The 14,170-nt window shown below is 46.2% G+C and overlaps 1 pseudogene; it reads right to left on the reverse strand.

Annotated features, from left to right (window-relative positions):
- Positions 1-494: 494 nt before the first annotated feature.
- On the reverse strand, positions 495-13,641 carry LOC122881521 (annotated as a pseudogene).
- Between the last annotated feature and the right edge of the window lie 529 nt (positions 13,642-14,170).

A 14,170-nucleotide genomic window follows, 5' to 3' on the forward strand; every position in this document is an offset into this window, starting at 1 on the left:
GTATTTGGTTTTTACAGTTCGTGCAGCAGAAATCGATGTACTCTGGTACTAACAGGAAAGGAAGTTATAAAAGATGTCAAACTAACTTTATGATGTCAAATAAACATCACAAATCGAAGTGAGGTTTCTTCTTTGCCTTAGAAATGTATGATCAATCTGAGGGGGAGTCAAAGGTTTGATATTTTATTTTGTAATTTTCTAAGCTCGTCCTGCATCTGCAGTTTCTTTAAGTTGTGAGCAGCGCCTCCATTTTCTCAGTGTGATGAATTGTGCAGGAACCAAGTAATTAACTACATTTTTAGATACTTGTACAGTACTTGCGCATTTCTATTTTATGATACTTTATACTTCTACGCCACAACAATAACAGGGAAATATTGTACTTTTTAGTTACAGTAACCTGCACTGAGCACATTAACGATTAAGTAATGAGCTTTAACACTCAAATTCTGTACGATCGTTTAATTGTCTGCAAATAAAAAAAACAGAGTCAGTTTGGATCTACATAACAGTGGTGGTGCTTTTATTTTATAAAATCCTGTCTCACTTTGTGTCATGATTTATTACAATGAGCTGTGACATCAGCACAGTGATGACATCATCACCGGCTTCCAGGTAAAAACATTTCTAAACTTTATTTAATTATGTCATCAGACCAAAGGTCACCTGTAGAAAAAAAACAAACAGGGGATGTGTCTCTGACCTCTGATTGGCCCCTGGTCTGGCAGTAGAATGCCTCGCTGTGATTGGCTATCGTAAACCATGCCACCTTGGAACAAAAATAATAAATCATTGGCTAACAAGACGTTGGCTCTAATCAATCAATCATTAATTAACATGGCAAAGAAAACTAATCAGAGTAACGACAAACCGTTAACGCAAACACTCAGAGGTTAATTAGTCGTTAATTAGTTCTTAACGAGGGAATGGCTGTAAGTCACTGTTAAACTCCCTTATAGACAAAAAATAAAAATAAAACAAAATAAAACATCCAGCAGCTCCTCGTCTGGTCTCCCTCACATAATACTGGGGGGGGGGTGGCACTGTTTGTGGGTAAGGAGAGGGGGAGGAGGGCCAGACAGGAGGTGTAAATTAAAGCAATACTCCAAACTTGACTTAAAGATTCAGAGAAGGAATATGTGAAAGCATCAATCATTAAGAAAGAAGAGGGGAAGAAAATGGGAGGGGAGGCTACACCACCTTGACGCCTCCTTCCATCCATCAGGAGGAGGAGCAGCGGAAGGAGGAGGAATGTTTGGGCCATTAAGTTTCCTGATGTCCACCAAGAAGCCAGCAGAGGGATGTGAGAGGGGGCAGGAAAGAAGCAGTGGGGGGAGGAATGTTTTGGCCCCAAAATTTAACCCTGACCTCTAACATCCACCAGGAGCAGAGGAGGGGGGAGGAAGGGCGAGTTACAGTGGAAGGAGCAGGACGAGTAATAGGAATGTTTTGGCCACACAGTCCCTGACGTCCACCTGTCAGGCAGCAGAGAAAGGTGAGACAGGGGAGGGAGGGAGGGGCGGAGCAGTGGGGGAGGAGGTTCAGCAGGAGTTGAGCTCCTCCATGGTCTGATTCAGAGTCGCCTGCAGCTCCATGTTGGCATTTCTGGCCGAAGTCAGGGCGTCTGAAAACAGAAACAAACAATAAGCAGACAAAAAAAAGTAAGATGTGAACATCCTGCTGTTGAATTTCTAAATTGAGCTTTCACATTAAAACTACTTGACAAGATAAGACGATCGATAAGACCCGCGCGCCGATCGATAAGACCCGCGCGCCGATCGATAAGACCTGTCGCAAATCGATAAGTCCAACTCTGAAATCGATAAGCCAAGCTCTCGATTAGATAAGTTGAATTATTAATTATATAATGCTGAGCTCAGTAAGAACAAACCAAACCACAGAGACAGAATCTGTCTCACCTTCCAGGCCGTCGATGGTTTTCTCCAGTTTGGCCACTGAACGCTCCGCAAACTCTGCTCTGGTCTCAGCCTGGAACACAGGAAGTCAACAGGTCACGCGTAATAAACAGGAAGTCAACAGGTCACGCGTAATAAACAGGAAGTCAACAGGTCACGCGTAATAAACAGGAAGTCAACAGGTCACGCGTAATAAACAGGAAGTCAACAGGTCACGCGTAACAAACAGGAAGTCAACAGGTCACGCGTAACAAACAGGAAGTCAACAGGTCACGCGTAACAAACAGGAAGTCAACAGGTCACGCGTAACAAACAGGAAGTCAACAGGTCACGCGTAATAAACAGGAAGTCAACAGGTCACGCGTAATAAACAGGAAGTCAACAGGTCACGCGTAATAAACAGGAAGTCAACAGGTCACGCGTAATAAACAGGAAGTCAACAGGTCACACGTAATAAACAGGAAGTCAACAGGTCACACGTAATAAACAGGAAGTCAAGAATGTTTCAGTAATGTTTTGCGAAATATTTGCGCAACATTCTGTCTCACCTCCTTGAGTTTGTTGCTCAGGTTCTTGATCTCCTCTTCATACCTGTCCTCTTTCAGCGAGTACTGAGAAAGGAACAGACAGCCAATCAGAACTAGGTTTACTAACACAGACAACAGCCAATCAGGTATGAGGACTAGAGCCAGACTGATATGGGATTTTTGAGGCCGATACCGATTTTAGAGGGGAAACAACAACTACTAAATGTACTTCGTTACAATCCACCACTGCTCTCTACGAAACCACTGATTCTCTAACTTCCTCCATCAAGCTCTGAGCTTCATGCTGCAGCTTTATTCTGAACCTTTATTTCAGTGGATTGAACTAGATAACGACGAAGCGTGACGTCGACCAGCGCACCGTGACGAGATGCTCCGACGCTAACCTTTCAATCTGCCACTGACTGACAAACTATAAGCTACCTCGCTAACACAGCCAACAGATGTGATAAGCATGAGCGACTACATGTGCTGTGCTGAGAGTATTGTAGCCATAGCGACGGCCAACATTTCCCAGCATGCACTTTACGCTTGCCACTGTAGTGACAGCGCACTCTGCTGGATAAACTTTGTAGTGACACCAATATATTAACGCAGGCCTTTCCTTCTGCCTAATATACTGAAACAGTTTTATATCGGCTCATATCGGATAACATACGCCGACACATCTGCGATAGGCCGATAATATCGGCTTAGAGATAAATCGGTCTGGCTCTAATGAGGACACCTCTGATTGTGTCAGTCCTCCATCACAACAGCTTCAGGTCTGGTTTCAAGTCTGCAGGTAACCCGTTAGTTAACACAAGGCGGGAGGGCGAACCAGAACAGACGTTTAACTGCCACGTCCTCTGAATGCGTCCGTCTCCGGCAGTTTCAGTCTCCAGCCGACACACTTCAGTGTAGTTTACAGTTGTGTTTCGTGTGTGTGTCTGCGTGTCGACGTCCACCACATACATGAAGCTGATCGTCTCCAGAAAGAGACGCATCCAGAGATGACTGTTAAACTGCTGAAAACGTGAATTCATCCTGACTGAAGAAAATACTCCAGGTAAACTGTTGTATGTTGAACGTAATGTAATGACTGTGAAATCAGCCGATTTAACTTCTCACCTGACTGCAGCGATGAAGAAGTGTACTTCAGGGTGTGTCAGTACACTGTGACATCACTGTGGTAACAGGTGCAACAATGCTGACCACACCCATCAGTGATGCTGCGGTGAAATATTTAACCAGTAACACCCCCTCCCCCCCATTCCTCCTCCTACCTTCTCAGCCTGGGCCTCCAGAGACTTTGAACTAGTGAAGACAGTTTTCAGCTCCTCCTCCAACACTCGCCACTTACTGCAGGTCAAAGGTCACATCAAAGACAGAGGGCAGATTATGTCAACAGGTGTTGTGAGTCGTTGTGTTATTGTGTTCCAGAAAACAGGTTTAGTAAAAACTCTGAGTTTGTTCAGTTAAGGACTGTCAGGACTAACAAGTCTCATCTGTTTGATCTATATTTTTTCAATTTCACCTTCAGATGTGCGTTTTGTTCCCGTCAGGTTACAGCAGAATAAATGTGTTTAAAATGTTTATGTATAATATACAATCAGATCCATCATAAATCAATATAAACGAAAACCTTGAGTCAGCTCAGAGTTCAGGTGCTTTCAGACAGCGACCAGTCGTCACCTGGCAACATCGGTCTTCTGTATTTTGAATCGGCGACAGCAAGATGCGACTCCGCCGCGGGCTACCTACGATCCTACCAGCCTGAACGCCACAGGCCGCTGCTCTCGCCTACAATCTCATCATGCAGCTAATCAGGTTGCAGCTTAAAATAGAGGAGATGGTAATCAACTGACACGACTGACATTAGCAAGTTTTGCTAACTGGCATCACGAACCTTGTTAGCTTCAGAGCAGATTATCAGACTGAAGCTGATGTTTCTCTACACTGATCGGTCTGTTCTCCGCTGTAGAAGACGTAAATCATTCACTGAACTCAGATCAGTGAAATCAGCTCCTTAACCTGAACTTTGAGGTTGCCATGACTAATCCTGAGATGGTCAATGTGCTTACATTGAGAGTTTGGCAAACCTGCTTTCTGAAAGCAGATCCCTGAACTCTGAGTTGTGAATCTGAGGTGTCGCTGTCAGCGTTTGCCTGGCGCTTTCTGGACAGATCGTGGGGTTGTGAGTCTAGGTGTCGCCGTGCGTCGCCTGGCGCCCGGCAGGCGTCGGGTGTAGTTTGGTTGGTCTGCAGCAGATTAAAGTCATGCAGAGAGTCACAGCAGGAGGAGGAGCTGAAGCAGCAGCTAAAGGTCAGAGGTCATGGGAGGCTGCAGGAGGTTAGGAGGAGGCAATCCTCTGGTCTGATTGACAGCAGGTGGGAGGTCAGGTGACCCTCAGTACCTTGTCCTCAGACGCCTGCAGGCTCTTCAGTGATTGGTCGAAACTCCTCAACTGCTCCTCCAACCTCCGAACCTTACTGTTAGACAGGTAGGTAGACGGACAGGTGGACAGACAGGTAGCAGGACATGCAGCAGCAGTGACATGTTTCCATGGAAACAGACAGGAAGAGAAAGATGGATGCAGTAAGATTAGAGAGTTAGTGAAGCAATGTGACATCACACTGAGGTCATCCATCTGATCGTCACTGTGACATCACATCGAACAGTTTGACCTCAGTTCACGAGTCTCCGAAGGATCCGGTATCGCAACAGTTAAAAGTGAAAAAGCATCCAGGAAACACTGACGGCAGACTGTCCGTCTCTCTCGCTGTACCTGGCCGCCTGTCAGCTTCATGCTGTGTGTGTGTGTGTGTGTGTGTGTGTACAGTGTGTGTGTGTGTGTGTACAGTGTGCGTGTGTGTGCGTGTGTGTACAGTGCGTGTGTGTGTGTGTGTGTGTGTACAGTGCGTGTGTGCGTGTGTGTGTGTGTGTGTGTGTGTGTACAGTGTGTGTGTGCAGTGTGTGTACACAGTGTGTGTGTGCACAGTGTGTGTGTGTGTGTGTGTGTGTGTGTACAGTGTGTGTGTGTGTGTGTGTGTGTGTGTGTGTGTGTGTGTGTGTGTGTGTGTGTGTGTGTGCAGTGTGTGTGTGTGTGCGCAGTGTGTGTGTGTGTGTGTGTGTGCGTGTGTGTGTGCGTACAGTGTGTGTGTGTGTACAGTGTGTGCGTACAGTGTGTGTGTGTGTACAGTGTGTGTACAGTGTGTGTGTGTGTACAGTGTGTGTGTGTACAGTGTGTGTGTGTGTACAGTGTGTGTGTGTGTGTGTACAGTGTGTGTACAGTGTGTCTGTGTGTGCGTGTACAGTGTGTGTACAGTGTGTGTGCGTACAGTGTGTGTACAGTGTGTGTACAGTGTGTGTACAGTGTGTGTACAGTGTGTGTGTGTTTGTACTGTGTGTGCGTGTGTACAGTGTGTGTGTGTGCGTGTGTGTGCGTACAGTGTGTACAGTGCGTGTGTGTGTACAGTGTGTGTGTGCGTGTGTGTGCACAGTGTGTACAGTGTGTGTGTGTGTACAGTGTGTGTGTGTGTGTGTACAGTGTGTACAGTGCGTGTGTGTGTGTGTGTACAGTGCGTGTGTGTGTACAGTGTGTGTGTGTGTGTGTGTGTGTGTGTGTGTGTGTGTGTGTGTGTGTGTGTGTGTGTGTGTGTGTGTGTGTGTGTGTGTGTGTGCTGTGTGTGTGTGTGTGTGTGTGTGTGTGTGTGTGTGTGTGTGTGTGTGTGTGTGTGTGTGTGTGTGTGTGTGCGTGTGTGTGTGTGTGTGTGTGTGTGTGTGTGTGTGTGTGTGTGTGTGTGTGCACCTTCTCTCCTGCTCGGCTCGGTCTTCAGCCTGCCCAGTTCTCCTTCCACCATCACCAGTTTACGAGCCACCTGTCAAACACACACGATGTTAGACAGGTGAGTTTTTCAACATTACAGTGTGTAAAAACTGCTTTTATCTTTTTATTCATTTCTCTCTTACAGGAACATTAATCCACATCGCTGTGAATGTAACGGTGTTAGCCAGATTAAAACAACAATAAAACACGTGAGCTTTGTGTGTTTGTTTGAATCTGAGGAAAAATCCAAAGGTAGATTTAGTTCGTTGACAGGTATATGAAGTATACACAGTTACAGAAGAGTGACTGAGCCGCTCTTTATACTCATTAGGGGAGATAATAAAGCAGAATATTAACTAACTATAACTATATACTTCTCAGGTGGTAGAATGACAATCTGGTAATATCTGATAAGGTATGAAGTTATTTCCTGGGGCAAAAATAAGAATTTCAGTTATATTTATGTTTAGCTGTAAGAAGTTTTTTGCCATCCAATAATCTGTAATGCGTTTTATCAGGTTGTCAATTGGGCTAACGTCATTGGGAGAGATATAGAGCTGTGTGTTGTCTGTGTATGAATGATCAGATATGTTATGATTCTTAATGATATTACTGCGTGGGATCATGTATGGTTTAAAAAGTAGTGGGCCAAGGATTGACCCTTGTGGGACTCCAGAGAGAATTTGGAAATGTTGTCGTGAATGAACAAATAAACTCCTGTATTTGAGGCAGGAGGAGAACCAGTTTAAAACGGAGCCTGATAATCCGAAGGTGTCATGGAGCCAGTGTAAAGCGATTTGCAAATATGCATAACTTACTCTAAAATACATTTTTACAATTTCACATAAAAATGGTTTTACAAATGTAAACAGTTTCAAGACCACAAATGAATGTAAAGTGATATTTACATATTTGTGGATCCATTTTTACACATGAAACGGATTTTGCACATTTGTAGATTGCTTCCTGTCAGCTTGTGGGTCACGTGACATTTGTGACTTTATTGGTGGAATTGCAGGTGCAATGGGGTACGTTGAGTACGTTGATTTGCTAAACTAAGAGAACCAACAGCAGCTTTGTACACCGACATCTCCTGTCCTGGACCTCCATGGACTGGTCCAAACTGGTATCAGATTGTTTCAGACTCATGTTGCGTATCATACTGTATGTTAGTCTGACCTCTTCGTATTTGCGATCGGCCTCCTCAGCGATCTGTTTGGCTTCTCTCAGCTGAACCTCCAGCTGCTCCATCTTCTCCTCATCCTTCAGAGCTCTGTTCTCTATCACCTTCATACCTCTGACAGACAGACAGGCAGGGAGAGAGAGACAGACAGGCAGAGAGACAGGGAGAGAGAGACAGACAGGCAGGCAGGGAGAGAGAGAGACAGACAGACAGACAGACAGGCAGGCAGGAGAGAGAGAGAGACAGACAGGCAGGGAGAGAGAGACAGACAGACAGACAGGCAGGCAGGCAGAGAGAGAGAGACAGACAGGCAGGAGAGAGAGAGGCAGACAGGCAGGAGAGAGAGAGACAGACAGACAGGCAGGCAGGGAGAGAGAGAGACAGACAGACAGGCAGGGAGAGAGAGACAGACAGACAGGCAGGCAGGCAGGGAGAGAGAGAGAGACAGACAGGCAGGGAGAGAGAGAGAGACAGACAGGCAGGGAGAGAGAGACAGACAGACAGGCAGGCAGGGAGAGAGAGACAGACAGACAGGCAGGGAGAGAGAGACAGGCAGACAGGCAGGGAGAGAGAGACAGACAGACAGGCAGGGAGAGAGAGAGACAGACAGACAGGCAGGCAGGGAGAGAGAGACAGAGACAGACAGGCAGGAGAGAGAGAGACAGACAGGCAGGGAGAGAGAGACAGGCAGACAGGCAGGGAGAGAGAGACAGACAGACAGGCAGGCAGGGAGAGAGAGACAGACAGACAGGCAGGGAGAGAGAGAGAGACAGACAGGCAGGCAGGCAGGGAGAGAGAGAGAGACAGACAGGCAGGGAGAGAGAGAGAGAGACAGACAGGCAGGCAGGCAGGCAGGGAGAGACAGACAGGCAGGGAGAGAGAGAGAGACAGACAGGCAGGGAGAGAGAGACAGACAGGCAGGCAGGGAGAGAGAGACAGACAGACAGACAGGGAGAGAGAGACAGACAGACAGGCAGGCAGGCAGGGAGAGAGAGAGAGACAGACAGGCAGGGAGAGAGAGACAGACAGACAGGCAGGGAGAGAGAGACAGACAGACAGGCAGGCAGGCAGGCAGGCAGGGAGAGAGACAGACAGGCAGGGAGAGAGAGAGAGACAGACAGGCAGGCAGGCAGGCAGGGAGAGACAGACAGGCAGGGAGAGAGAGAGAGACAGACAGGCAGGGAGAGAGAGACAGACAGGCAGGCAGGGAGAGAGAGACAGACAGACAGACAGGGAGTGAGAGAGAGACAGACAGACAGGCAGGCAGGCAGGGAGAGAGAGAGACAGACAGGCAGGGAGAGAGAGAGAGACAGACAGGCAGGCAGGCAGGCAGGAGAGACAGACAGGCAGGGAGAGAGAGAGAGACAGACAGGCAGGCAGGGAGAGAGAGACAGACAGACAGGCAGGCAGGAGAGAGAGACAGACAGGCAGACAGGCAGGGAGAGAGAGACAGACAGGCAGGGAGAGAGAGAGAGACAGACAGGCAGGCAGGGAGAGAGAGACAGACAGACAGACAGGCAGGGAGAGAGAGAGAGAGACAGACAGACAGGCAGGGAGAGACAGACAGACAGACAGGCAGGCAGGTAGGGAGAGAGAGACAGACAGGCAGGGAGAGACAGACAGACAGACAGACAGACAGACAGGCAGGTAGGAGAGAGAGACAGACAGACAGGGAGAGAGAGACAGACAGGCAGGCAGGGAGAGAGAGACAGACAGACAGACAGGCAGGTAGGGAGAGAGAGACAGACAGACAGGCAGGGAGAGAGAGACAGACAGACAGGCAGGTAGGGAGAGACAGACAGACAGGCAGACAGGCAGGTAGGGAGAGAGAGACAGACAGACAGGCAGGCAGGGAGAGAGAGACAGACAGACAGACAGACAGGCAGGGAGAGAGAGACAGACAGGCAGGGAGAGAGAGACAGACAGACAGGCAGACAGGTAGGGAGAGAGAGACAGACAGACAGGCAGGGAGAGAGAGACAGACAGGCAGGGAGAGAGAGACAGACAGACAGGCAGACAGGCAGGTAGGGAGAGACAGACAGACAGGTAGGGAGAGAGAGACAGACAGACAGGCAGGGAGAGACAGACAGACAGGCAGGGAGAGAGAGACAGACAGGCAGGAAGAGTTTAATCTCATCAAAATGAAGCTGCAGTGAACAAAGATGTTTCATTTGTTTGTTCGTTTCTCTCCTTCTGTCGCTTTCAGCAGGTATTTCTGCCTCCCGAGCTGCAGAGTCTGGATCTGTGGTTGTGGGCCGCCTGCTGCCTCCGTGTTATTATTCCTATAGCTGTCATTCCTATTATTATTATTTTATTAATATTACCACTATCATTACATTATTACTATTTAAAAATTGTAGGTGGTATTTGCATTTTGCTTCCCTTTCCTCCCCCCTTCCAAAAGATGCTCTGTGCTTTGTGTCGTAGTGGCGCTTCACATTGCCGCTTTTAATAAGATCTGTACCTGCACTACTCAGACCTGTACCCATCCCTCAGACCTGTACCCATCCCTCAGACCTGTACCCATCCTCAGACCTGCACCCATCCTCAGACCTGCATCCCCATCCTCAGACCTGCACCCATCCCCCATCCCTCAGACCTGCACCCATCCCTCAGACCTGCACCCATCCCTCAGACCTGCACCCATCCCTCAGACCTGCACCCATCCCTCAGACCTGCACCCATCCCTCAGACCTGCACCCATCCCCCATCCCTCAGACCTGCACCCATCCCCCATCCCTCAGACCTGCACCCATCCCTCAGACCTGCACCCATCCCTCAGACCTGCACCCATCCCTCAGACCTGCACCCATCCCTCAGGATTCACGAATCTGTCTGGCCTTGTTTGAGAAATAGGCACGGGGACCGGGGGTTCAGGTGTGGTTGCAGTGTGTTTCAGGTGAGACGGACCTCTCGCTCTCGTCGGCAACCTTCTCCACCTCGTCCAGTTTATGGAGGGCGGTGGTCAGTCTCTCCTGAGCTCGGTCCAGATTCTCCTCACTGAGCTGCAGACGACGACCCAGAGCCGTCACCTCCGCCTCCGCCTGCAAGACACACAACAGGGAGGAGGCAGCACACCAGTCAGGTTCAACTGTCTCAGGTAAACAGTCAGGTACTAACTGACTCCTGATCAGCCTGATTCACAATCACATTCTGTATCTGGGTGTTACCCAGATACCCCCAAATACCACAGCACAACGCGGACCTGCAGAACTACTTCCTGCAGAGTACTGCAGAGTACTGCAGAACTACTTCCTACAGAGTACTGCAGAACTACTTCCTGCAGAGTACTGCAGAGTACTGCAGAACTACTTCCTACAGAGTACTGCAGAGTACTGCAGAACTACTTCCTACAGAGTACTGCAGAACTACTTCCTGCAGAGTACTGCAGAGTACTGCAGAGTACTACAGAGTACTGCAGAGTACTACAGAGTACTACAGAGTACTGCAGAGTACTGCAGAGTACTGCAGAGTACTACAGAGTACTGCAGAGTACTGCAGAGTACTACAGAGTACTGCAGAGTACTACAGAGTACTACAGAGTACTGCAGAGTACTACAGAGTACTGCAGAGTACTACAGAGTACTACAGAGTACTACAGAGTACTGCAGAGTACTGCAGAGTACTGCAGAGTACTGCAGAGCAGTCAGATGCCTCAACTACAACAAACCTCACATTCCTCTTTCAGCAGCTGCAGGAATTCATGGCATCTGACAGAACCTGAGGAGAACAGACCCTCCTCCACCACCTGTACAGGTGTGTGTCACCTGTACAGGTGTGTGTTGTATGTACCTCCTCTCTGCTCCTCTTCTCCTTCTCCACCTCCTTCTGCAGTCTCTCAGCTCTGTCCTCAGCCTCCTCCGCCTGCTCCTGCAGCACTTTGATCTTCTTCTTCACTGCATCGATGCTGTTCAGTCCTCCACTCATCTTCTTCTTCTTCTGCAGGAGAAATGTGGGTGACATGTTGCTTCATCACCACGAACACACACACACACACACACACACTGTAGTTTATTCTGACTCCGTCCCACACACACCGTCCTGAACACTCGCTACAGCACCACATGCTAACAGGCTTTTAGCGCCACTGTGTTACCACGGTAACCAACATCATGTATGTGTGGCATCCCAGAAAATCTGCAGAGCACCTGCTGGCTTTTATTCTGGGCGATTGCGAATGGGCCAATATTATTAATGTAATATAATGTAACTTAATATATAATCTGTACGAGTACCGCATGTTACTAAAATAGCTGCAATTTTATTTTGAGTCAATCAACTAATCAATTAACTGACTAATTGCTTCAGTATAAAAATGTATCTAAAATTGAAGTGAACATGTATTGTACGTACTGATTGATTAACTCACGATTTAACAAAACGTAATTTAAAAATAACGAATACTTACTTTTGATTAGTTTTGTGGTTAATTAATTATCAGTTAATTAGATTATACTGTTCAAAGATATCAGCTCATCAGTTGTACTGAAACTGATTAAAATGTTAGTTTAAAAACACAATTGTACTTTTGAATGAATTTAGTATTCACAATAAATAACCTATCGATTAATCGATTTTTTATTTAATCCACAAACAGAAAAATATTGTGAAAAATGTATGTGTGTATATTATATCTATATCTATCTATCTATATATAAATAAATAAAAGTCTGACGTCTTCAGATAACAGATTCAGTTTCACTGTGACAGAAAAACATCAAAACTGTTTGAATTAAAACAGTTTTTTGGTATTTTTGCTCGAAAATTGACAAACAATAGATATTCAGAATAGCCGCAGATTAATATTCAGATGAATGGCTAATCGATTACTTGACTAATCGATTCAGCTCCTGTATATAAAACATTACATTTATATAATATTTAAGCGTTCAAAGATTCTTTACTGTATTTACTGATTGGCCACAGGACTTAACGACATTAATTAGTTCAGCTGTGACATGAAACAGTCTGAGTTCAGGAGACGCCACAAGAACAAACTGAAATATGAAACAAGTGGAATTAAAAATACTTTTAAAATTAAAAGTGAAACTATTGATTTTAGTCTGTAGGGAACAAAGTATCTGAAAAACACAAACTGTGCTTTTAAAATTGATTTAGCAGTTATAGAACAACATATTAACAATTCATATATGGATTATGGCTAATTGTACCAAACAATTATTTTATGATTTATTTAAGTGAAAATACTGAAAAACATTCTCACTTTTGCTTGAACACAATCAACTGATTATCAGAACAGTTGCAGATTAATTTACTGTCAGTTTAATAATTGATGGTTTGACTTTCTGTTTCAGATATTGGGTTCATACATCAGTTTCCACTAAACCTGATTTGACTGATTATTAATTAAGTTAAAGAGTCTATAACTTTTAATTAATTATCTTCTAAACTTTACATCAGCGTGTTAAGAAGGATCGGATCCTTTTAGAGCTGAAAGAAAATATATATATATATATAGATAGATAGATAGATAGATAATGGATTGATTTTATTTTTTATATTCTACTATTGAAGCGCCATTAGCTGCTTCAGTGAGCTGAATACAGTCAGGGAAGGTTTGTTTCACGGTGAATAAATAAACTCATTACAGTGAAGTTTACGGTGAATATCGACAGTAACACTGCTGTATCGGACCTATTTGTGATGTTTCATATCGATCTTTAAGGGATTTCTCAGCGTGACGTGTTGTTGTCCTGCAGTTGGCACGTTAGCTCGTGATGCTAACAGCGGACCACCGCCCTGTTAGCCTGTTAGCATGCTAGCAGAGCTCAGAGCAAAGAGAAGCCAGGTGAGGTGTAGTGAGTGATTCTTCTTACCTATCTGATTCCTCTGAAGAAATCACACCTGCGGCTCGAGCCCGACTTCACCTGACACCGTCACTTCCCTGTTAGCAGGCAGGCTAACTAGCTGTTAGCAGGCTTAACGGTACTGAGCGGAGCTGCTGGGTGACTTTTTAAACTGAATAAAGTTTTAGAAACAGCGGACAAACTGCGGCTCGGTGTCTGTCTCAACCGGATCTCGCACTCGGATCTCTGGTTCTGGGTGTTCTGGTTCTGGGTGTTCTGGTCCTGGTCGCGGGTTCTGGTTACTGTCGGTTCTGGTTTTGGTCTGCGCTGTTCTCCGCCGCTTCCTTATCCAGCCAACTCCCAACTCAGGACGACGCCCTCTTCCGGGTTAAATTCCCTCCATAGGAAGTGACGCAAGGACAGGAACCTTTCCAAATTAAAAGTAGTTCAAACTTTTAAAAATGTAAAAGTCCGTCACAAATCACAGAATACAGTGTGATGGAAGATTTACTGACGTTGATAATAGTTGGTAAGAGTTTATAGAAGAATTCAAATCATGTATTTATTCTGACTAGTTGTTTATTCTTACTGTACTTTGTTTATTCTGACTATTTAATGTATTCTGAACGTACTTCATTTATTCGGACATCATCATCACCATCATCACTCTGCAGCAGTTTTTAAACTAAAGTGACAGAATAAACAGTCAGTGAAGACAGAGTGGTGTCCATGGTGACTGTTTCCATGGCATTTGTGCTCCTCACAACAGTTGGATGGTTGTACCTGTTGTTTCCTTCATCTAGCCTATGAGTCTGTGGTGGCCGGTGCTGTCCTGTATGCTGCTGCATGCTGGGGCAGCAGGCTGAGGGTAGCGGACGCCAACAGACTCAACAAACTGATCCGTAAGGCCG

Source organism: Siniperca chuatsi, linkage group LG9 (assembly GCF_020085105.1).
Source record: "Siniperca chuatsi isolate FFG_IHB_CAS linkage group LG9, ASM2008510v1, whole genome shotgun sequence".
Lineage (NCBI taxonomy): Eukaryota > Metazoa > Chordata > Actinopteri > Centrarchiformes > Sinipercidae > Siniperca > Siniperca chuatsi.